This window comes from Lytechinus pictus, chromosome 8, assembly GCF_037042905.1.
Source record: "Lytechinus pictus isolate F3 Inbred chromosome 8, Lp3.0, whole genome shotgun sequence".
In the NCBI taxonomy this organism is placed as follows: domain Eukaryota; kingdom Metazoa; phylum Echinodermata; class Echinoidea; order Temnopleuroida; family Toxopneustidae; genus Lytechinus; species Lytechinus pictus.
The window spans coordinates 35,831,609-35,856,496 of NC_087252.1; the positions used below are offsets into that span (position 1 = coordinate 35,831,609).

General features: G+C 36.2%; 1 long non-coding RNA gene across 1 annotated transcript; it reads left to right on the forward strand.

The window, feature by feature from the left end:
* The first annotated feature begins 18,979 nt into the window (after positions 1–18,979).
* Positions 18,980–24,371, forward strand: LOC129283020 (uncharacterized). The gene is made up of 3 exons (XR_010294512.1): positions 18,980–19,129; positions 22,244–22,373; positions 22,785–24,371. It is a non-coding gene; the product is annotated as an uncharacterized LOC129283020 (long non-coding RNA).
* The last annotated feature ends 517 nt before the right edge of the window (positions 24,372–24,888 follow it).

Here is a 24,888-nt window from a genome sequence, read left to right on the forward strand (position 1 = left end):
GTAATGAATCCCATTCAAGAGGATTAAATGACACTTAATATGACCAGTTCTAAAATCAATTTGCACACAATATTTTAGCTCGCACATCAAGCTTTCATTATAATGTTTGATTGACACAAATTGTTAATGTATATCAAAATTTTCAGCTCGCGCTGCGCGCTCGCATTGTTTGATTTGTGAGATACCTATCCTCTTTGAAAGTTTTTACCAAAATTTGTCAAAATGCTCCTTTATCATGTAAGTATATCAAAAAATTAAGCTCGTGCTTCGCGCTCGCATTTAATTGTTTGAGACACACAGCCTGTTCTTTATTTTTAATAAAAACGCGCTTAGACTGTTCAATTTTCAGGTCGGAATATCAAAAATTTTGAGCTCGCGCTTCGCACTCTCATTATTAAATTGGTGATACTTGTATCCTCTTCATCAATCAATAATTGAGTCCCTTTTCACGTTACTATAATAAAATTTCGGCTCGCGCTTCGCGCTCGCATTGTTTAGTTGTTCATGAATATAAAAACTGCTCAGAATCTTCAATTCTAAGGACATCAAATATCAAAGAATTTTCGCTCGCGCTAGCATTATATATCAAGACCACATGAGATACCTTAACTTGTTTATAACAATAAAAACTAACATATACTAAAAACTTCAGTCTTTAGTTAGGACTACCCCCTGAAAAGCCAACAAAAAATCAGATGATAGCGGCCAATCGAGAAAAATGTTGATGAAAATATTTTTCGGCCCCCCCTATTGGAGAAAGCTGGATCCGCCCCTGACAGTGTTGTGTTTTTCATTTATGTATGCCTTTTCCTATAACCGTTTCATCTCAGTTTCTGTGATTTTAGCTTTGAACATGCTAACCCTCTGAAGACTTGTACAAATGTTACGTAATATAATTCCTAAATTATGCAAATAACATGAAGTATAATTATAATTCTATTAGTAACAACGTAGTACAAGTCGAAGAGGGTCCCACCCTAAGGATACTTTTAAAGATCCCCTCCCTTCCTCTTTGTTTTTTTATCGTTCAAATCACAGAATCTGCCATGTTTGCCTTGCATGGAGTGTACTATTATCATGATTATGTGTTTTGTGAATGATTTAGTATGAGTCCATTGTGATAAAAACCTTTTGATGCTTGGTATTTTTTATCACCTTGTGTGAACCAGTTAGTGTGATATGTTTGTTTGATGTCTGGATGTGATTATCTGGATGAATTTCTTTTAGGTGGCAACATTTCACTATTTTTTGTCGCGTGTTATTTATTAGAGCCTCTCTTTACTTTGAAAAGATGATTACATGCGACATCGACTCTTATTTATAGGGTCCCTTACCTCATTTGAATTTTAAATTACTTTGAATTTTTTTTGTGTGGTCTCACTGCCTAGCACCTGAAATTATGCTAACCCTCTTCGACTTGTACTACATTATTACTAATAGAATTCTAATTATACTTCATGTTATTTGCATAATTTAGGAAATATATTCCCCTACTCGTTCACCATGAATTTGATTACATCATGTACAGTGTATGGGTTTTTATGAACAGGTATCAGTTCCATCAGCGTCTTTAAATTTCTTGCACATAATGTATTTTAAAGACGACTCGGCGATTTAAAATGATTTATAGGTCGGCGAACAAAGCCAGGTCATGAAGGTGTTTGTAATTTGGAATGGCGCGGTTGACGGGTGATACGTCACAATGGCGCGCCAGACGGTATTGTTTATGCGCACAATGACAATAATTTATACTGGGCGCAAGGAGCGCACATATTTTGGCGCGCGCGCCTAGGTGAAGGCGCGAAAAATCCTTCATTTTAGTCTTGGCTTTCAACGGAGATGAACGTCCAAAATATTCGCTTGTAATTTTTCTACAAAGTACAACGAGATCTACAAGAATTTTTGTTGAAACCATCATCGATCGGGAATCATCTTAATTTTGCTTAATGCAGCTGTAAATGCTGTCCGAATTACTTGAGGATTCTCTATTTCTTCCCTGGCCTAACGATTAACCGTCTACTTTCTTTGAACCGAGTTTGATACGACGGTACGAGGAGCTACGCTACGTGTTGTCGCTATAAGTATAACACTAGCACTAGCAGATCGGCTGGGTCCTAGAACTTTTTGGTTTCAGCAACGATGAGAAATTGACTCGAGCTGCTACTTTTTGCTAGATGGAATTCCGTTCAACGACATACGGTCGACTGGGATTCATCATGATTATCAGTATTGAATGTTACGGTAGTCAGAGCCCGAGTCAGAGACAGAGGTCCTACTAGTGCCAGTGGTACTACTAGTACTAGCTCCCGAGACCGAGTATGATGTGAAGCCTGTGACTGAGCCGAGGCAACGGTCTGGATTAGAACTTAGAAGACGGAACGGGGTCGGTACCAGACAAGTTACAAGTTCCAGTCTCTGCAAGACCTAGCCTATCCGGTGAGTACGGAAGCAGGAATAGATCTAGGCTAGACTCAGTCTGGATTAGTGTTAGTAGGCCTACTATTAGTAATAGTATTACTTAGTAGTAGGCCTAGGCCTAACTTTTTTTAGGCGTAACTTAAGCCTATTCTTGTTAGTTACTTAGGCTTGTTGAATGATCGAGGCCTGCTAGTGCTACAGAGTAACACTAACAGAGTAACTTAACTTTACAGTGCTAGTAAACTAAAATTTAGTAGGCCTAGTAGGCCTACAGTACAACTACAAGACTACCACATATCGACCACCTCTTTTGAAACCGACCACCTTGCGCGCGTTAAAATTATTGCGTATTACAAACGATACGCGCGGGAGAGTAGGCGCAGTGTCCATAGAAACGGTAAGAATCGATTTTACGAGAAAAAAAAGAAGCAACAAAAAGTAAAAAATTAGTAGAATTAATCAAAATTGTATTGACCAAACCCAAACCCCGCTGAAAAACCAAGAAATCCGATAGGAAACGGCTTTAGAACAAATACCCGTCGTCAATCGTCGAATCGTGTGCCGGAGCATGCAGTGGAAGTAGTGAGACGATCATTTAGCATGTTGACATCAGAGAACTGATTTGGAAGAGTAAAAATATTTCGCCACCGGGACAAGAATCGGCCGTAAACTGAGTGTATCGTGGGTGGTCGGTTTCAAAAGACGGGTGCAAATGAGCAAGTGTAAAATCGTCGTATTCGTTGTTCGTCGAAATATATGCGGATTGAATCGGAGTCGCCGAGCGAAACATGGGAATCTGATCTGCTCAATTTTCTGCACAAATGAGACGAAAACTGGGTAAAATTGATGAATATTTTCGCAGATACGATGCTTAGAAGATTAGGTGGTCGATAAGGGGTATTTCCAACCATACTAGTAGTATCGGGGTGATTTGTAACTTGTGGAGTTTTCTTTAGACTAGCGCAGGTAGGCCTGCCTAGGCACTAGTCTGAGATTAAAAAAAAAAAAAAAAAAAAAAAAATCATGGCCCTTCAATACCCCCCCCCCGGTTTTTACGTTAGCACGCGAAGATCCCATTCCCATGTGCTAGGCAAATCAAATGCCTTACAAAAGTTAGGCCCTAGACTAGTTAATGTAGTCAGGCAAACAGGGCCAGGGGGGGGGGTCTATTTGCCATTTGGCTTGCTAACGGCAACGCAATTGGGGATTTACATGTAGGCCTAGGTCAAATGTCAAGCCATAGATCCTAGACATAACTTGGACTTGGCCTGGAATTAATTTTAAACTTGGTCCAAGTGTTTTAATTACGATCATGATGGAAAAGGGAGGGGTTAGCTTCAAAATTTAAGCACAGGCCTAGCCTGGCCTAGACCTGGTCCTACTTGACTACTTGTTTTGGTGTCTGAACCAGGTGAATGCTCGGGTGTGTCATGATGGAGATTGGAGGTTTTGAGAATGAGTTCAACAATTTTAACGTTGGTTACCGTAGCGTATATACCGGTAATTTAATTATAGGCGTAGGCCTAGGCCCTAGTGCATCTGCATGACTAGATCTAGGCCTATGGTTAATACGGTTGTAATATACAATTTCGAAGCCGGTGGTTTGGATTTGGCCCAGTGAATGCCAACATTGCGGTTAAAAAAATTCGGCTAGTATCGATAATATGTATATACGATGGAAAATCAAAAGGAAATTGTAGTCTATATTGGCGCTAACACTAACAGCTTATTTTAAGGCCTAGTTATGGTCGACTCTAGGCTAAGATCTATTTAATTTTAAGCCACCGTTTTTGTAAAATGGTGAGAATAATAGAGGGTCTACTAGTGATTGGCGAAAAGTTCAAACTTTTCGGTATTATTGATAAATAATTGAGTGGGAAATGTCACTTTGTTATAATAAAATATAAATATACAAGTAGTCTACTGCACTGCAGCAGTGCATGGTGACACCACAGAGAGAAACTAGGCTCGGCCTAACGTTAGATCTACTTACAGTAGACGCGGTTTTACATGTCTGTTTGGGGATAGACCCTATTATCAGATGGTTCAGTTAGGCCTATATTAAAGTAGTATTTGACCTATGACGTTTTCTGGATTATGGGCCAGCGAGAGCTGTGTTCTTGGTCGCAAAATTATGTGGATAGACCGGTAGTGGTAATAATTATAGATTCTACTCAGCTTTCAAATGTTATTGTTGAATCAGTCATTATTTTGGAAAGTATCAGATGATGCTTATCATTATGATTATGTGATTAGCATTTTGTAATAATACACTTTGATAATCATTATAGATATAAATACCTCCACTTGCACCAAGCAGTTCTGTTTAAACATGTACGCCTTGAAAGGAGGTTGGTTTTGGGAATTCACTTTGCATGAATTAAATGCCGATGCTTGGTCATGTTGGTAGCACTGTGAGCTCGAAGTTTCGAGGAAACATGGTACATGTAAAAGTAAACTTACCATGCACATGATAATCGGATGTAATTTCGAATTAGCTTGGAATCCCAAATTTAGTTTAGATTGAAGTCAAGGGGTTCAACGAGCAGTTATTATAATAGTATGGGCCTCCTAACAAGGAACCTTGATTTTTTATGATTTTGTATGGTTTATATCTTGTGGAAATGAAAGAATATAAATGCTTAGGCCCTATTGGAATTGAATTACTTGTTTTTATATAGCGCTAAAACCGCTCAAAGCGCTTCAGAATTGAACCTTACACCTCATGGTTCAAGATATATATCAAATAGGCCTATTTGGCTGGTCAATGATTTGAACTGAGATAAATATCGATAGTATCATTTAAAATAATGATAATATATTATAGATTTGGTATACATGATCAAGGCGGCAAATAAAATAATAAATAATGATGATGAGCTTATAATTATGAGCTAATTTCTTGAAGGCATTCAGTGGAAATTGATGTAGTCGATTGACATGGGCCTGTGTTGCATGGGCCTGTGTTGGAAAGTGTCTGAAATCTTGTACCATAATGTCATTTCCCCTTTGTTGCTTCGGGGACACAATATACGGATGCCTTAATAATGCAATGAGCCATATAGGTATACTGGCCAATCAAACGAAATTTACCGATTGCTCAATCAGAAACCAGGTTCCAAAAAGTATATCTTCTCCTTTGAATTGGACAGCGTGTGAAATATTCGTGTTGGTGGCCCGTTGATTATGAAAATGTATCTAATGGGCTGGATGCACTAATTTGGCTTGATTATTTCTGCAGTGGTGAAGAGGTAACACCGAATACTGAAATAAGAATAATAAATAATAAAAATGATAAGAGAAGTTATAGTCTAAAATGGAACAGATTATTTGAAGCTTATTGAATCTGGTTTTGAAATATTGTCGAAGTTGCAACACGCACATATATGCAGATGATATTGCATCGCTGGTTGGGGTTATACTGTAAGGAATTGGAAAATAGCAGTTATAAATGAAACATAAGGAGCAGGACTAATGATTACTCTGTGAAGGCGGTTTAAGATGTTTCGGGAAGCTGCTCGTTTTGTATAAAGCTAACAATTTAAGTACGCGTATATTGGGAGCTATGATAAAGAGGGCGAAGGATATATATATTTTATTTGTTGTTTCTGAATAAATGGTACAACTCCATAGGCATTTAGGGGGTTCAATTGAGCCCCCCCCCCCCAATACTGGTGAGGATTGTAATCTTCCAAATTATTTAATATGCTTTTCACTAGTGCTTGTGTGTTTGCAATAGATGAAGAAATGTTCATAACCTCTGTTATATACGTCCTTCGGTTTTCGGGCCTACAAGGTGCGAAGAGGGACAAGAGTGATAAAGTGAAAAGGATAGCAGAGGGACAGACCCGTTTTGGTACTAGATATAGAATTTGGTGTTCTGCCCAGGCTTTTTTCTTCTTTTCTTTTGCAGTGCCGGATCTTTGGATGAAAGGGATTCAAGTGGGTTACTGCGAGACAAGGTAGGCTGGCAGGAAAGTCTGATGACAATTAGACCTACTATCGTATGATCTAGAACGCTCCAAGTCTGGCTGCCAAAGAGTTCCCCTTTGGTTGGATCTATTTCCTGACCAGTTAGCTTAGAGTCCATAGTAAAGGATGTCATTTTGGGGCGTTAATACGCTCTTATAATAAATAGAACTGAACTGTGTATTGTTGCCAGCAATGACACTAATTGGAGCAATGGTCAACGTCTTCATCTTCATAGAACTAATTTACCGACAAGGTGGTTTTAATACGTATTCCTAGGAATAGAGGTTTTTCTTCAGTCAAAAAACTGGTGAACAAACATTTTAGCCTTCAAGCAACAGGGAAAGATCATATTTGAAACACCATGATACAGTGGGCTGTCTTGAATGATGAGTTCATATAATATGAGGATGAATTCGTCATGATTTCAGTTTCAGACTTTTTATGAGGTCCCCCATATTGTTCACTTGGATGGGATTGGAACTTGAACATGTTGAACATATGAAGAAAGCCCTTTGTACGTATGCTCTTGCCAACAAGAATGGAACATATTGTTCAGGATAAGCATATATGAATGTATCAATGTATAAGGCACTTCAAATTTTATTCATTATCGTTTGAAGGACTACTTGTTCGGATGTTATTTAATTTTTTAAATAAATAATTATTTCATGGATGTGGTGAGGATGATAAAACAATAAAAAGGCAGTCATGTTTTACGTTGATATGTGAAAACATTATCGAAATGATTCATCCCGGGTAAAATTCCAGTTTATGTTAACTGGTTCTTAGTTTAACAGCATATTTAATTGAGGAGTGTAGCTCTAACCGAGTAGTCCTGATCGGGAAGGTTTCATATTCAAATTAGTTTTAGTGCCTTCAATTATCATGATTATACTCCATGTGTTATATGGGGTTATTCTGTGGATATTACGCAAGCTTTCAGTTTTTATTTTATCTCATTTCAACAGAACAATTTACAAAATCCATTATAATCCATTGGTTGGATTTTAATTGATCGATTGTCTACAATTGAATTATATTTGTGCATAGGGTTAAATCATGCACTGTTATAAATGGCAAATGGGGCAACAAGAAAATGGCAGTACCTCAGTGCGGCATGCATTGCTGGTTTAGCAATGTTGGGATGCTTCTATGTGTTAACTATATGGTCAAACTGATGGCGTTCGGCCATCAAATTAGTTTTAGTGCCTTCAGTTATCATGGTTATACCCCATTATCCAATGGGGTTATTCTGTGGATGTTACTCAAGTTTTCAGTTTCAGATTTTATTTTATCTCATTTCCAACAGAACAGTATACAAAATCCATAAAAATACAATTATAACTCAGGAACGGTATGATATGTATTTGTTGGAATTAAGTGTGAGGTGACTAGCTAAATGCCGTGGTTGGATTTTATTGATCGATTGTCCACAATTGAATTATTTGTGTGCATAGGGTTAAATCATGCACTGTTATAAATTTATGGCAAATGGGGCAACAAGAAAGAGGCAGTACCTCAGTGCGGCATGCATTGCTAGTTTAGCAATGTTGGGATGCTAGTATTTGTTAATTATAAGGTCAAACCGATGGCGTTCGGCCACCATTGATACCTTATCAAAATTGGTGATGCAATGAATTTCAATTTTGAAGCTTGCAATAGGTTTGTATCAAAACCATAATACTTAAAATTGCATATTATCTTGTCTTCCTTCATATGTTTTGTTTAGTTTTGTGCATGGTAATCAGACTTTAATTGTGAAGGAAGTTCTGACACGGTTTATGTTTAATGTATTTCTATTGGGGGATTGTTTCCAACAACTGAATACATAGAAGTGTTTTCCATGCTCTCATTAAACTTGAGATGGATATTCGTTCATATACTTGAATTGAATATTTCTATCTGGTTTTTAAATGTCATTTCATGCTTGTTTAAAAGGGGGCTGGTATGTTGGTCAAGGATAGAAAGCAGGTATTCTGAAAAGAAAAGAAAAAAAAAATAATAATATCTAGAGGCAAAGAATGCAAGCCTTCAGGTAATTGTGTCATGGAAGACAGCGACGTCAAAGGCTGTACAAAGATGTATATTTTTGATTCATTTAAATTTATTGATGGAGGGCTTGGAGGCCTTCTTGATTATGCATGATAACTGATTTAGCTTGGCCAGCTAACACAAAACTGGAGTAAATTATGAACGAAGGCTTAAAAATGAATAAAGTGTTTTGGCGGCCGATCATATATATAAAATATATTCTCGTTTGGCGGTAATTTGTCAAATTATGCCGCCTAAACACCGTTGTCATAACATATATTGGCATGGAATATGTTCTTTAATCCACAATGGTCACTTTTGCAAGGTGTGTAAAGCAGTGAATGATATTTTAGCCTCTAGTTATTAGATTTTCCACTCTGATGCCATGTACGTTGATTAATATTTCATATTGAATCGGGTCCTCATTCGGTACCTAGACGAAGGGGATTTATTTATAACTTTACATAGTACTTTAGGAACGCAATTGTAATTTGAATGTAAGGGTGTCACGCTCGAACTTTCAGTTTAGGCCTCACCTGATCTCATAGGCGGGGAGGCTGGTATTCTGTATACATTTATATTTTTCGTGAAATTTTGGCCTCACCCAAGTTCTCATGCGGGAAGGCTGGTATATATATGTATATTATATGATATAAGTATGCCATCTGTAATCCACCGATTTGCCGATAGCTCATACATGTAGTTAATAGCTGTGCTGGTATTCCTGTCCGGCTAGCAGAGAACCAGTGGGAAAGCAGCCGTGAAATTTAACGTTGAATTTTCTGGGAGGGGGGCCTTCTAGCCGGGGGTTTAACCCCCCTTCGGGGAGCTAAACCAAGGCTATCGGTTGGTTCCAGACATACATGAATGTAAGTCTCTAATCAGAGGTATTCATATCCATGTTTTATACTTATGTGATTGTGACACCAGATTCGGAAAAGTGTTCATCTCTATTGAATAAAGCCACGACATAATCGCATATTATTTTGTTTTGTCATTTTGTTTGCCGAGTATAATGTATTTTAAAGACGACTCGGCGATTTAAAATGATTTATAGGTCGGCGAACAAAGCCAGGTCATGAAGGTGTTTGTAATTAGGAATGGCGCGGTTGACGAGTGATACGTCACAATGGTGCGCCAGACGGTATTGTTTATGCGCACAATGACAATAATTTATACTGGGCGCAAGGAGCGCACATATTTTGGCGCGCGCGCCTAGGTGAAGGCGCGAAAAATCCTTCATTTTAGTCTTGGCTTTCAACGGAGATAAACGTCCAAAATATTCGCTTGTAATTTTCCCACCTCCTCCCCAACAACCATCCATGTAAATGTTACGTTTGGGTCAAACAATGTTGGAATGTTTAAACACATGCAATGGGGAAGGTCGAGAATGAAGATACTCTAGGTATCATTCAGAGTTGATTTGTGTTTTATTGGAGTGTACTCTGCTGTACATGTAGCTCTCTCTCTCTCTCCCTTGGTGAAAGTTCATTGACGTCGTGTGACCTTTGAACTTAAAGGGGAATCCAGCCTTGGTCATAAAATGTTGTGTTGGGAAGGAGAAAAATTAATTAAACAGAATGGTGAAAGTTTGAAAGAAATCGGACAAGCAATAAGAAAGTTATAGCTGCTTTAAAACTGAGATCACTAATACTATGTAGATTTCAAATTGGCAACTGGGTAAGTAAATTATGACAAGGGACAAGGACAACTTTCCCATAGGCCATGTACTTTACTATCAGGGATTAGTGGTTTTCTCCTAAGTGCCCATTCCCCTGGGGCAGTAATCTAAATATAACCCAGGTAGTATATTTTTTTTTATGTCCTCATGAAAGAAAAATATAATTTGAAATAAAACTTTTGGGAAAAATGACATTTTAGCCATAATATGTATTGGAGTACATGGAAGAGTAGTCCTTGCCCTACATCACTATGACATCACATATGCGGCCAATTTGAAGTCTCCATGGGTAAAGTGATTACCAATATTTACAACTTTTAAAAATTCATAACTTTCTTGTTGTTTGTCCAGTATTGTTCAAATTTTCACCTATCAACCTGTCTGATTTTTCGTTTCCTTATAAAAAACATTTTTTTTATTTGGGTTGGATTCCCCTTTAATCATGTGACCAAACCTTAGGCAAGACGATCGGTGATACGTATGTCCAAGTTTCATTAACTAGGTCCATATACTTTCAAAGTTATGGTGACATCTCAAAAACTTAATCTTTGTTAAGATTTCAATATTGACGACGCAGCCTTCCCCATCGTCGTATTGAAGTCGTAAAAACGGCGCCTACATGTAGTTCTTGCTCTGCTATGCAGTCGAGACAAAAGTAAGTTCACCCTGATGTTAAATTGATTTTAAAAGTAGAAAAAAAATATTGGGGAAGGTTTGATGAAAAATAACATAAATTTAAAAAAACAAGTTATCGTTATTTTCTTTTACTTTATGACGTCACAGACGATCATTTCATCTATTATTTTATGGGACATAGATTCCCCAAATTGTCTTCTTTTTTAAAGGTAAAAATGAATAAATTCGTGCAGTGGATATATCACTAGCAATATCATTTCACGCCGTCTTTCAAAAGAAAAATGCTTTCATGTTCCATATTTCATGGTATGGGGAGCTACTCGCATATGACGTCACAAAGACGCTCTCATTCGTTGATGGATTTCCATGAAGTTTTCACAATTGTTAAATGGTTTCATTAAAACAACGTATCGTCTTAATGAGCTTCCTTTTTCTGATATGCTTTCAACTATGCCTCATTTGCACATACTACATCATTGAGTATTCAATAATGATTTAATTTCTTTCAGGAGGTGGAACGGTTTTCAAAGTATTTTTGTCGGTTCTCGTTGTACTCGCTCCATTTGCCGTCGCTTGGTATATGAGCAACACCGGTTTGTATTACATTTCTCTCCTTTTCCAAATCACAAGACCTACCAATTCCAAATGTCATTTTAATGCAGTTACATTTATATAATACATGATTATAAGATGTATTAATAATGACATTGATATATTTTTTTTTTGCAGGAGTTTCTGCATTTTATTCATAAATCAATAACAAATGGGAAAAAACCTGATACAATAACAATGACCTAGATGAGTACAGTTTTGTTTGACAATCGAAAATATAAATAATGTATAAGACTGAAAACTACATAAATGAAGCATGTAAAATAGTAAAGTGGGGAAAATGCAGGGGCCAGCTATAATAAGCAGGTTATAGCAGGTAACTGCTTGAAATAATAGCAGCCATGAGGGAGGGCTACATGGGAACAGCAATAGGTTATAAATAAAATTCGATAAAATGATGTCACAAAATTAAAAGTATGAAACTTTCTATATTTAACGGGGAGAGATAAGATCAAGTTTTTAAAAAGTGCGAGTGAGTGCAGGTGATTCATTTAAGGATACTTAGAAATAAGAAACTTTTTCAATGAAGCTTTAAAAGAAATAAGAGACGCGGACTGTTTAAGTTATGTGGCAAGGCATTCCAAATATTCGGACCATGGTGGCGAATTGTTTTATGAGTGAGTAATATTCTGGGGTTGGTTAAGTGGATATCTGTTGAATAACGCATTGGATAAGTATTTATGTCTTTGTTATAAAAAAAAATTGCGAAATTGAATGGTATTTGTAGAAAATTTAAACATAAATATGGCTATTTGGTATGTGTTAATATGCTCAATTTGCAATGTCTTTAAGTTGTGAAATATTGGATTAGTGTGTGCAATTTAATGTGAAAGTGTACAGATGCAAAGTGTTTATTTTAAGACGAAATATCGTTTCTATTCTCGACTTACTACTATACCCCCAAACAATGTTGCAGTAAGATAAATGGGATAAGATGAATGACTTGTAAAGCATAAATAATGAATTTTTTTTTAGATATAATAGTTCAATCTATATAAGATCCCTATCCCTCTGGATGTCAACATACAAACATTGCGAATGTGACTGTTCCAAGTCAAATTTGAATCAATAAAAACACCTAAAAATTTGGTTTCTTGTTTTTATTGATGGGAATATCATCAATAAAAATGTTTAGAAACTTGTGTTTACTTTGAATGTGGTGAAAATACATAAAATTTGTTTTGCTTATATTCAAAGAGAGCTTATTAGCTCTAAACCACATTTATAATTTATTCAATTCTAATTTAAGTGTTGCATGGAACAAGTATATTTAAGTCTTTGTGTGAATAGAATATATTTGTATCATCTGCAAATAAAACAAACGTTAATTTTATAGATGCATTCACCATGTCATTCATATATGTAAAAAATAACAAGGGACCTAAAATATGTTCCTGTGGTACTCTACATTTCAACGTGGAAATATTAGATGATTTATATTTAAAACAAACATAATGGCGTCGATTGCTTAAGTAATCTTTAAAACAAGCGAGAACCACCCCCCCCCCCTTACTCCATATTTCATTAATTTACAAAGTAAAATGCGATGATCCATGGTATCGAATGCTTTCGATAATCCATAAAAACCCCAACAGTGCGTTTCTTTTTAGATAAAGAATCATAAATATTCTCACATAATTGCAAAATTGCAAGGTCCGTTGAATGATTATCTCTGAAACCATATTGATAAGGAATCAATACATCATTGCTGTTCAAAAAAAAAGAATATAAACACTTATAAACTATTCTCTCAAGTATTTTAGAGATACCCGGTAATAAAGATATTGGACGATAGTTTGAGATAAGACATGGATCATCTTTTTTATATATTGGAATTATTTTTTGAAATTTTCAGTAGATCGGGGAAAATACCACAAGAAAGTAAACGATTGAAAATATGCGAAAGTGGGGAGGCTATAAAATAAATGATTTTTTATCAAAAGTTGGATGCTTATACCATCATGCCCACAGGATTTGGTCGGTTTCATGGACCTAACAATTTCTGAAATCTCGTTAGTATTTGTTGGATTGAAAAATAAAGAATGTTCTGGAAAATCGTTTAAATATTCAGAAAAGTCATCATCATTAGATTTATTTTAAAGCTAGTTTTGGGCCATAATATTCAAGAAATTATTAAATGCATTAGCAACATCAATCGGGTCTTGCATTTTTTACCATTGTTTACGAAATTAACGTTATAACATGTTTGCTTTTTCTTACCTAATATTTATTTTATAGATTTCCATAATGTATAATCATTATCTTTATTATTTTCAATTTTATCTGAAAAGTAAGATTTGCGAGCTTGGCGTATAACTGATGTTAATTTGTTGCGGTATTTTTTGTATTTATTTATATTTTGAGTTGTAGGCGATTTAATTGATATTTTATATAATCTATTTCTAGTAAATATGGATTTGATTATACTCTTCTTTTTATTCGATTTCATTTTTATTAATGGCACATTTTTTCGTAATAATAAAGAAGTTTGTCCAAAAATCTTTTATAAGAGTCATTAACATTATGTTCAAGATGAATATCTTGCCAAGATTCTTCAGCCAAATCTACCTTCAAGGAATCAATACTACGATGTGTTTCTTTCCTTTGCATAGTGTTTCACTTGTCGTAGCTTTGAGTTGGTGTTTGTCGTTTGGATACATCGCAAAAATAGGTAGATGGTCTGAAATGTCATAGTAAATTATTCCATTAATGTTATTATCAAGTGCGTTAGAAAAAAATATCAAGTATTGTATTGGATACGTTTGTAATTCTAGTAGGTTTATTTATTAGATCTTGAAGTCCGAAAGATGATTATAAATTTGTAAAATGTTGACCGACTGTATTGTAGGGAAATGATAGATCAATGTTAAAGTCGCCCATGATATGAATATATTTGTTTTCACGCGAAATTGAATCAAGACTGGCTTCCAATTCATTAAAAAATGTTTTAGCTAAACTGATTGGGGGTCTATGAAATAACACCTATTATTTTATTTGTATTTTAAGCGTTAGTAATTTCTATGAATAAAGATTCTATATTTTCCAGCTCAATATCATGTCTTAGTTTGAAATTCAAATCTTTATGAATATAGAAAGCGACACCACCCCCTTACTTATTTTACGATCAATGTGGAGAAAATTGTCATTATCGATATTGAGAATGGGAGGTGACGTTGAATGCAACCAAGTCTCTGTGAGGCCAATGATTGAAAATGGAAATGTACCAAAAATGGATAAAAGTTCGCAAAGGCAAAGCGTATCAAAATTTGTCTGTAAGCTTCTAATATTTACGTGCATTAAACTAAAGTAATCTGGAATAGAATTTGGAACTGCTTTGTTGAAAGCATTATTGAATTCGTTAGCTGTATAGTATTTACTTTGGGGTGAAAAGATTTCAGCATTCAGTAAATCTGTTGAATCAAGCATGAAAAAACAATGTTTGGTATATGGCGAGTTGAAGAAATGGGTTTAGAGTGCTCGGGGTGTGCAAGTGCAAGAGGTGTAGGCTAACAGCAATGAATAAAGAGTCACGCAAAGGTGAACTTTGCGTGACGATCTGACAGACTCGGGGGCGCAGGGACCTGGGAAGCGGGGGTGCTGGGGGTACCCCCAGAAATTTTCCTGGGGTGCTGCGTGTATTATTTTCCATAGGCAGCACCCCTACGAAATCAGGTTCCCTTTGTATTTTTTTTATTATAATGTACATAATTATCACATCCGACAATCGCAAATCATTTACATAGTCTTTCACATATTTCAATAACACCCCTTTCATAACCAACCTGCCTATAACGCGACTCAATCAAGCTCCAGCACTCCGATACAGACGTGGTCGCGCGCGATACGTGATAACCATAGTTTACACACTATACCATGACTACTCGATAGCAGGGAGGGACATGGGTGTGGTTGGACTTAAAACTTCGAGGGTTTTATGTCGAATCAAGAGTGCGCGCGCCCGACCGCCCCTGTTTTGTATAAACAATTACAAGTCAGACAATAGAAATCAAATTTCACAGTCTTTTTCGCCCTGCCCCATGCAGGCCCTTGGAAGCGGGGGTGCTGGGGGTGTAGCACCCCAAAATATTGGGGTGCTGCATGTGTTATTTTCCATAGGCAGCACCTCCTGGAAATCTAATGGTAAGTTGATGAATGACAGAAATGTAATGAAAATAAACGACGTTTTGCAGACCCCCCCTTCAGAATTTTCCGACACAGTACTTAAAATAGTGTTTACATTCACCCTTTTTCAGATCGGAATATCAAAAAAGCATGTTTTTTCACATACGCAGCTTGTTTTGGGGTTACTCCGGGCTTAAAATATGTATATCAAATACAATTTTATGAAAATCTGATAACAAATAGCTAATTTATTTAATTCTAAAGTTTAGCAATAGATTATGAAAATGGTGATGTGCATGTCGTCATGAATATTTAATAGGTGGGTTGACATGTGCGGAAATCTGTCCCCAAAGGTAGGGGGACCAGGGCCTGGAAAATTTAACAAGCAAAAAAAAAAGAAAAAAAAGGTTTTCACCCAAAATGTAAGGTCATTTAGTCCAAAAGGTATTATTTCGATTGTGAAGTGATGTATTTTTCTCTATGAAAGACCAAAAATAGTAGGGGGACATTTGATATTGTGTCCCCCTACTATTTTTGGTAGGGGGACACGTCCCCCTGTCCCCTTTGGGATTTCCGCCCATGCAGGTTGAAGATATCACATCCCCACTATCCTGTTTCTTGTGTTATTACATGGAATCAAAATTGTTTCATTTTTCATACCAGTGTGAATGATATGTCTCCCTTATAATTAAATAAGTTGCAGCAAAGAATGGTTTACTGACGGATGGTCTAATCATCAGATGGGCTGACAACATTCGGGCTAAACCCACTTAGTCCAATTCTCTTTTGGTCTAATGACCACTTGGTGTAATAGCCAATTAGTCTAATGACCACTTGGTCTAATAGCCAATTGGTCTAATGACCACTTGGTCTAATAGCCAATTGGTCTAATGACCACTTGGTCTAATAGCTACTTGGTCTAATGCCCAGTTGGGCTTATTGTCACTTGGTCTAATTTTCATTTGGTTTAATTGCCATTTCGTCTAATTTATTTTATTGTCACTTGGTCTAATTGCATTTGGTCTAATACCAGTTCGTCTAATAGTCGGTTGGTCTAATACTAGTTGGTCTAATACCATTTGGTCTAATCCTCACTTGGTCCATCATTCATTTTGTCTATATTGCAGTTGGTCTAATGTACAGTTGGTCTAATCCTCACTTGGTCCATTATTCAGTTGGTCTAATTTCCACGTCGGCTAATTTCCACTTGGTCTAATTTTCAGATAGTCTAACATTCATTTCGTCTACATGCCACTTGTTCTAATTTGTAAAGATTACATGGTGACTTGTTTTCAGTTTTCTGATGACATTTTTAAAGTTACTTTCCGCGCGCCGGCTTCGAATCTTCACACGCCCCCCCCCCCTTCGATTTGGAGTACAGTTAGAGAGACTATATCTCCATCCCCAAATTTTGAAAAAATATGGGAATTTTCAAAAGCCTGTGGAGATGAAAAGAAATCATTTGGGGAATAAACAAACTTTTGGGATTTTTGACAGTTTTGGGGAAAAACAAAAATATTGCTATTTTTCTGTAAAATAACGCTATAATACGATCATAAAGTTGGAAAAATTATGATGTTTATTTATCCACCACTATGTATATGATCTACTGTAGATAGTTAACGGCTGGCTTAACCCAATCAGGGTTCCCAGCTTTTTGAGAAAACAAAAATCCCTGATTTTTCTCTGAAGAAGTTTAAAAATTCCGTGATAATTATTTAAACCCATTTCCAGTTTCTCATGTTTTCTAAGTTGTTGCAGCACATTACATGTATTATTTTTTTGTTACATATACGTGTAGGCCTATTATTATTTTTAATCGTATGTACCAGTAGGCCTACTTGTACGGTAGCAAAAAAGGCTACACTAAAATAAACACCATATCATGTCATTCAGTGAATGTTGTTTTAATTTACAACAAAATATAACAGAGTCTCACTGACTATCGTGCTTTCGACCTTTGGGCCGATCAAAATTCCCTGATTTTACCCTGACTGGATAAAAAGGTTTTAAAAATCCATGATTTCCTTAATGGGCTGGGAACCCTGACAATCAATTTTAAGGAGGAGGGAGGAGGCGGGGAAGTAGAACAAAAACATAATGAAAAAATATATAAGATGAATGACTACTGTGGTGATAACTGATAAAGGTCTGCAAACGTAGACTATACTCTGTTATTAAAGGACAAGCCCACCCCAACAAAAAAAATGATTTGAATAAAAAGAGAAAAATTAAACAAACACAGCACTGAAAATTTCATCAAAATCGGATGTAAAATAAGAAAGTTATGATATGTTAAAGTTTCGCTCAATTGCACAAAACAGTTATATGTACAACTCAGTGACATGCAAATGAGACGGTCAATGATGTCCGTCAGTCACTATTTCTTTGGTTAGTTAGTCGGTCCCTATGGTCAAATCTATAAAAAATGAAATATTGTATAATTCAAACAATAAAAAAACAAAAGAAATAGTGAGTGGTGGACATCATCGACTGACTCATTGCATGTCACTGAGTTGTGCATATCACTGTTTTGTGAAAATTAAGCGAAAGTTTATAAAGCCATAACTTTCTTTATTTTACATCCGATTTTGATGAAATTTTCAGTGCTACGCTTATGGCGCGCCATCTGTTTCATAAAGGCGATAAACTCAGTTTATCGCCGAAAAACCTAGTTTATCAATCGAAAAACCTAGTTTTTCAATTGAAAAACTAAGTTTTTCGCCGATAAACTTAGTTTTTCGCCGATAAACTAAGTTTATCACTTGAAAAACTAAGTTTATCAAGAAAAACTAAGTTTATCGCCGAAAAACTTAGTTTTTCAATTGAAAAACTAGGTTTTTTTGATAAACCTAGTTTATCAATTGAAAAACTAAGTTTATCGGCGAAAAACTAAGTTTTTCACCGATAAACTAAGTTTTTCAATGAAAAACTAAGTTTTTCAATGAAAAACTAGGTTTTTCAAGTGAAAAGCAGAGTTTCTTGAAAAACTTAGTTTTTCGACTGATAAACTGAGTTTTTCTAGATAAACTGAGTTTTTCAAGTGATAAACTTAGTTTATCGGCGAAAAACTAGGTTTTTCAAGTGATAAACTTAGTTTTTCAATTCTGATAAACTAAGTTTTTCGAATCTGATAAACTGAGTTTTTCTAAGAACGCCATTTGTCCCATAAAGGCGATAAACTAGGTTTTTCAAGTGATAAACTGAGTTTTTCTAAGAACGCCATTTGTCCCATAAAGGCGATAAACTAGGTTTTTCGCCGATAAACTAGGTTTTTCAATTTCGATAAACTAAGTTTTTCAATTCGAAAAACTCAGTTTATCGAAATCGAAAAACTAAGTTTATCGAATCGAAAAACCTAGTTTATCGCCGATAAACTTAGTTTTTCGCCGATAAACTAGGTTTTTCGATTTCGATAAACTAAGTTTTTCGAATTGAAAAACCTAGTTTATCGAAATTGAAAAACTCAGTTTATCGAATTTGTGAGCGGGCGCGCGCACTTACTGCATGCATTTACATGCACGGCAAACAAAGCTGCCATTGCGATTATTACAAGAAACACAGTATTTTACCACTTTTACCACGTCTGAAGTTAGTTTTGGACGTCAAATTCATCAACGCCAACTGTACTGCTGGATAACTGAAACTAAAGCCAAGGTAAGTTCCAATTATATATTTTTTTATAATACAACGGCAGCCATGGTTGTCGGCTTTCATGGTGTTAGTTACTGTTAACAAACCTGACACCCCAACCTGAGCAGCGGATACCGCTGATCCCTGCCCCGAATATCGGGGGAGAACAACGGAGAAGATGATGGTTCGATGCTTTCCGTGCCGCTTGGTTGCTAACCCAGAGAGCCCACACCCGCGAAGCTGCCCGGCCGCGGTGTGGATTCTCCCTGCTGCCTGGGTACGATTACGATTCTGCTGCTTTGAGTATGATATTGATAGCTAAGTAAGAAGAACTTTTGTCCATGGTGACTCGATGCTAATGTTGTAACTTAGGCATGAGCGCGAGTGCCTGTTAAGTGTTACCATTGAGGTTATCCAGCACAGCAAGAAGAAAAAAGCACGGAAGATGTATTTCATTTTCAACACTGAAAGTATAATTGATCATACCCAGGCCCGGGAGCGGCGGCATGCTTCGCGGGCCGGCGCCCAGGAGCTCACCGTGTATTTACCCATACTCACAGGACAAGGGTAGATTATGTTCACTATAGTCTATATCTATTAATCTAGCAAGATAAATTGTGAAAACAGAAATTACCACGATGGATGAAGGTCTATCGAGTGGTACATGATGTAGTATCCTGACATCGAGGCACGGACTGGAAGTTGGAACCTCAAAAAAACGAGAAGTTCTCCCAGTCCCAGGTCAGATCGAGCTCACCGTGTATTTACCCATACTCACGGGACAGAATACCTCGTGATACATCTCCTAATTTTTTTCAAAATTCATAACAAAATGGCTGATCGAGACTGGGGTAGCAGGAGATAACTTTTCGTTTTTTTGAGATTCCAGTCTGTACCTCGATGTCAGGATACTGCCACACGATTGACCTTCATCCATATAATCATGGTAAGTGCATAATTTCTGTTTTCACAATTTTCTTTCCAAGTTATTGAGACCACAATCTACCCTAGTCCCATGTCTATGTTTAAATGCACTTTGGACTCCTGGGCTCTGGCCTGCTTCAGGCCAGCAGGCATGTGCAGCAGGCATGATTTTAGCTGTTTCGCTGTAGTTTTTCAGGCAAATTACACCATTATGTTTCATTCCTGACTTTCTGAGTCATGGTACTTTCCACCAAGAAAGTGAGTAAAGTATGAGATAAATAGGATCTATATATATGTAACATACAAATGTGAAAATTTGGAACGGAAAGTGCACAAGTCAAATGAAAGTTTTAACGCATGTATTAAGAGCCCATTACAAGCGGCTAGGTTCAATGCTTGTATTTTCTGGTAGCCACTTTTGATGACAACAAAGGGCGATGAAATGTCCAGCTCCTACGTCACTCTCAATGGGACGGTTCGCCGATGAATATTCATTGGATTATGTGCATGGGTGTGTGTGTGTGTGTGTATACTATACCGAGTGTAAATAACGAGAGTTTTCAAATGGTGAGTGTGTATAAAACAACGTAGGGATAGGAGTTTATTTAACAGAGAATGAGTAGTATAGTGCAGAAAATAAAAGCGTACAATGAAGTTTTACAGAAGAGGAAATAATATAAATATATGGAGGACAGTGCAAGATGAGGTAAGGCAAGTACAGTGATGTTGTTTTTTCAAAAGTATTAGTAGAGGAAATAATACAAATATATTATTGAGGACAATGTAAGATGAGATAAGGCAAACTTGTGTGCAGTGAGGGTTTTTTCAAGAGGAGATAATACAAATATGGAGGACAATGTAAGATGAGATGATCAAGGGCTCAAGGCAAGTGTACAGTGAGAGCTCATCTTACATTGTCCTCTACAGTCTACATCATCATTATACATTATTTGATAAAACCTCAATGTACATGTGCCTCATCTTACATTGTCCTCTACATATTTTTTTATTATCTCCTCTTTTGAAAAAACCTCACTGTACACTTACCACAGCTCATCTTACATTGTCCTCTTTTTATCTTATCCTTATACATTCTTTGTTAAAACCTCACTGTACACTTAATTGCCTCATCTCATCTTACATTGTCCTCTAGATATATATTTGTATTATCTCCTCCTTTGAAAAAAAAACCTCATTGCAGACTTGCCTCATCTCATGTTACATTGTCCTCTATAATATATTTTTTCCACATGATTTCCTCTAATACTAATACTTTTGAGAAAAAAAATCACTGTACTTGCCTCACCTCATCTTGCATTGTCTTCCATATGTATTTATATTATTTCCTCCTCTGTAAAACTTCATTGTACACTTTAATTTTCTGCACTATGCTACTCATTCTCTGTAAAATAAACTCCTACGTTGTGTTATACACACACACACACCATTTGAAAACTTTCTTTGTTTTTTACACTCGGTATTGTACACACACACGTGCACACGACCACAATCTAATGAATATTCATCGGCGAACCGTCCCATTGAGAGTGACTATTTGAATTAGTTGATATTTTTGATAGCAGATATTGTTTTAACCAAAAGTAAGGTTTTGTGAGAGAAAAGGATTTCCAAAATAAGGAAAAACAATTATTTCAGAAAAAGGATAAATTATGCACCTACAATGTAGCATTAGAATGTTTTGTTTTTATATGTGGAAACTGCACAGATAGTGTGTGTGTGTGTGTATTTGAGTTTTTGTCAGACGTGTATCAATCAGATATGATTATTTACGTCTGGGACCGACCTTTAACGTCACCATCCGAAAGACGTGACCAGGATTCGAACCTCGAACTTCTGCATCAAATTGTAACTTCCCCACGTATCTTGGATTACAGGCGCACGCCACAACGCCCAGTTGAAATGCAAACATTAGTCTTCTTTCAGACGTTTAGATTTGTCTTTGGCAGAGTTAAATGCAACAAATATGCATCATTTTTTAACTGCTGCAGACACCTGTTCAGACATAGAAGATTATTTTTACCAACAATATTCAATTTATTTGTCAAGTCCATTTAATTCAGACTGTAGAGTCAAATATGCATTACATGTAGGTTCATGATGATATAGAAAGTTATGTAAACTACAATTTCAGTGATATATTTATGGTCATGAAACTGAGGATGTTTTTTCCCTCTTTTTCTTTTAACCTCCTAGATTGAATAAACACAGTTACATTGGTTCTTCGGAGGCCAGCTCAGTTGATTGTTGTACTTATACAATCCCAAGAGGAATTTGCCATCCGTAATAGTTCCTTTTCGTCAACAAGCCACCTGACTTAACAAAGGTATGTTTTATAGGGGCATATGGGTCATATCTGCAAATTGTGCAAGGCTACAAAAAATACACAAAATGCACAGGGGTGAACAATTCTCAGTATTGACGTTATCATGATGAAGTTTACAGTTTTGTAGGAAATTGTCTTCATTGTTTATTTTTGTTCGTATACATAATTACAAATTTTTAGTGTTTTCTAAGTTTGTAGGAGCAGGATGGGGATGCACAACTGACATAGAATGTAATCATGATTATAATCAAAATTGAAACACTTAGTTTCTCAATATGAAAGAATATGTCATTGAAAAAAGAAATGTATTCTACTAAAATTGAAAAACTTAACTTGCCTTATCAAAATCTAAAAACTTGCTTTTCGATATAAAAAACACGTCTCTCATTTGTTTACTTGTTACTGTCGCAGCTTTAATGAAACTTCCATTTAAAAGTTGTAAACAACGGGTCTCCTGGAGGATACAAGCACTTGGGCTGGTACCAACCTACACCATGGACGAGAAGAGGTTTCATATTCAACAAGATGGATTTTCCATTTCTTTCATTAAAAGAAAGAGTACCAAATTCCAATGACTTGGGCAGTCCTTTGATCGATGAGGTAATACAGCTTCATAGATACAATAAATAATTTTTTATGCAGTTCATGCAGGTATATCAAAGTTCAACTCTTATTTTTGGTACATGTATTTCCAAATTCTTTAAAAGAAAGAAAGAACAATCGAATTGAATGAAAAATTAAATTTTTTTATATATATATTGTATCGTATCCGAACATCTACCCCCTGGACATCCACACCCCGGACATCCACCACCCGGACATCCACCCCCCGGACATCCACCCCCTTAGGACATCTACCCCCTAGGACATCTACCCCCGGACATTTACCCCCCGGACATCTACCCCCCGGACAATTACCCCCCGGACATTTACCCCCCCGGACATCTACCCCCGGACATTTACCCCCCGGACATTTACCCCCCCGGACATTTACCCCCCGGATATCTACCCCCCGGACATCTACCCCCTGGACAATTACCCCCTGGACATTTACCCCCCCCCCCCCAGACATCTACCCCCGAGCATCTACTCACGGATATTTTGGATACGGGGGGTTCCAAAATTACGCATCATTTCATAAATGCATGCAGACCCAAAATTGCACAAAAACGTAAATTTGTGTACAAATCCAATGCAAATAGAGTTTTTAGCCAAAATTCATAAATGTATAATTTTTCCATTTACTGATTGAAATCAATTAATTCCATCTTATTTCTGGTCCAAATAAAGTCCCCGACAATTTCCATTGAAAAAACAATAAAAAACATAAAGTCCAAAAACAGAGAAATACATAAGAAATTTTGAAAACAGTTAAATACATGAAAAAATTAATGTGATTTTGAAATTTTTTGTTAGTACATTTGAACAGATTAATATAAAGTGTCTGTGTACCAAAAATTAGCATTTTAGGGGCATTATTTAGTTAATTAAAGCAAAATTCTGATTTCATGCATAAATTAGCATAATTAATTAGCAATGAGATTTTTCACAGAGTTTGATCCTGTAGTTTTGTATATTATGCCATTGGTAACGCAGGTGCCAAGTTTCGTCGCGATCAACGGCCCGAGATCATAAGGAGGGGGGCTGAATCAGCCCCCCCCCCCACAGTCTTCTTAGGCATCGAAATAGCCTAGTCTATTTAGGTTTAATTCATGTGTAATATCTGTTTTATAAATCTTCCAAATGATACCAAGTATCGTTCAAGTGGGTTTAAAGGGGAAGTTCACGCTGACAAAAAGTTTATTGTTAAAACAGAAGAAAAAAATAATAAAAATATTGCTTAAGTTTTGAGGAAAATCCATCAAAGAATTAAAAAGTTATTTGAATTTCAATTATTTGAGTTGTAACGTCATATTCGGGCAGCATTTCTACATAATGAATTTTTTTTTTCTATACCTTTTCTATATCAAAGGACCAATCATTTTACACCCAAACATGAAAAGAAAACACAAAATAACAAAAATATGTCCTCTGGAACCATTAAAAAATGAAATTCATGCATTTTATATTACATAACTTTATTTGGCAGCTGCTCGTGTGTGTGATGCCACAAATCCAAAGGCTAAGCTTAGAATTCTAATAAATTATTTAATATTTAACAGATTTTCCTCAAACCTTCACCAATTTTTTTGTCTCACCTGCATAGCAGACTTGTTTTGTCCAAGTGAACTTTCATGTTAAGATTGAATGAGTTGCAATTATCTTAACTTTAATATATTTAAAAAAATTATTTGCTTCTAAATTGAAGACAAAGTGAAGATTGAAATGGTTTGATTTGTTTCAGTAGCAAAAGAGGTGCAGACTGCAGAGCTTCAAAATATTTGATATCGCTATAATATTGTCAGTACTCTATATCATTCTTATCTTTCCAACTATTTTGAGGCCGCCTGAATCGCAAACCCTGTATGGCCAGTTTTTGTTTATGACAAACAATGTACATCTTTCCGCCCATTCT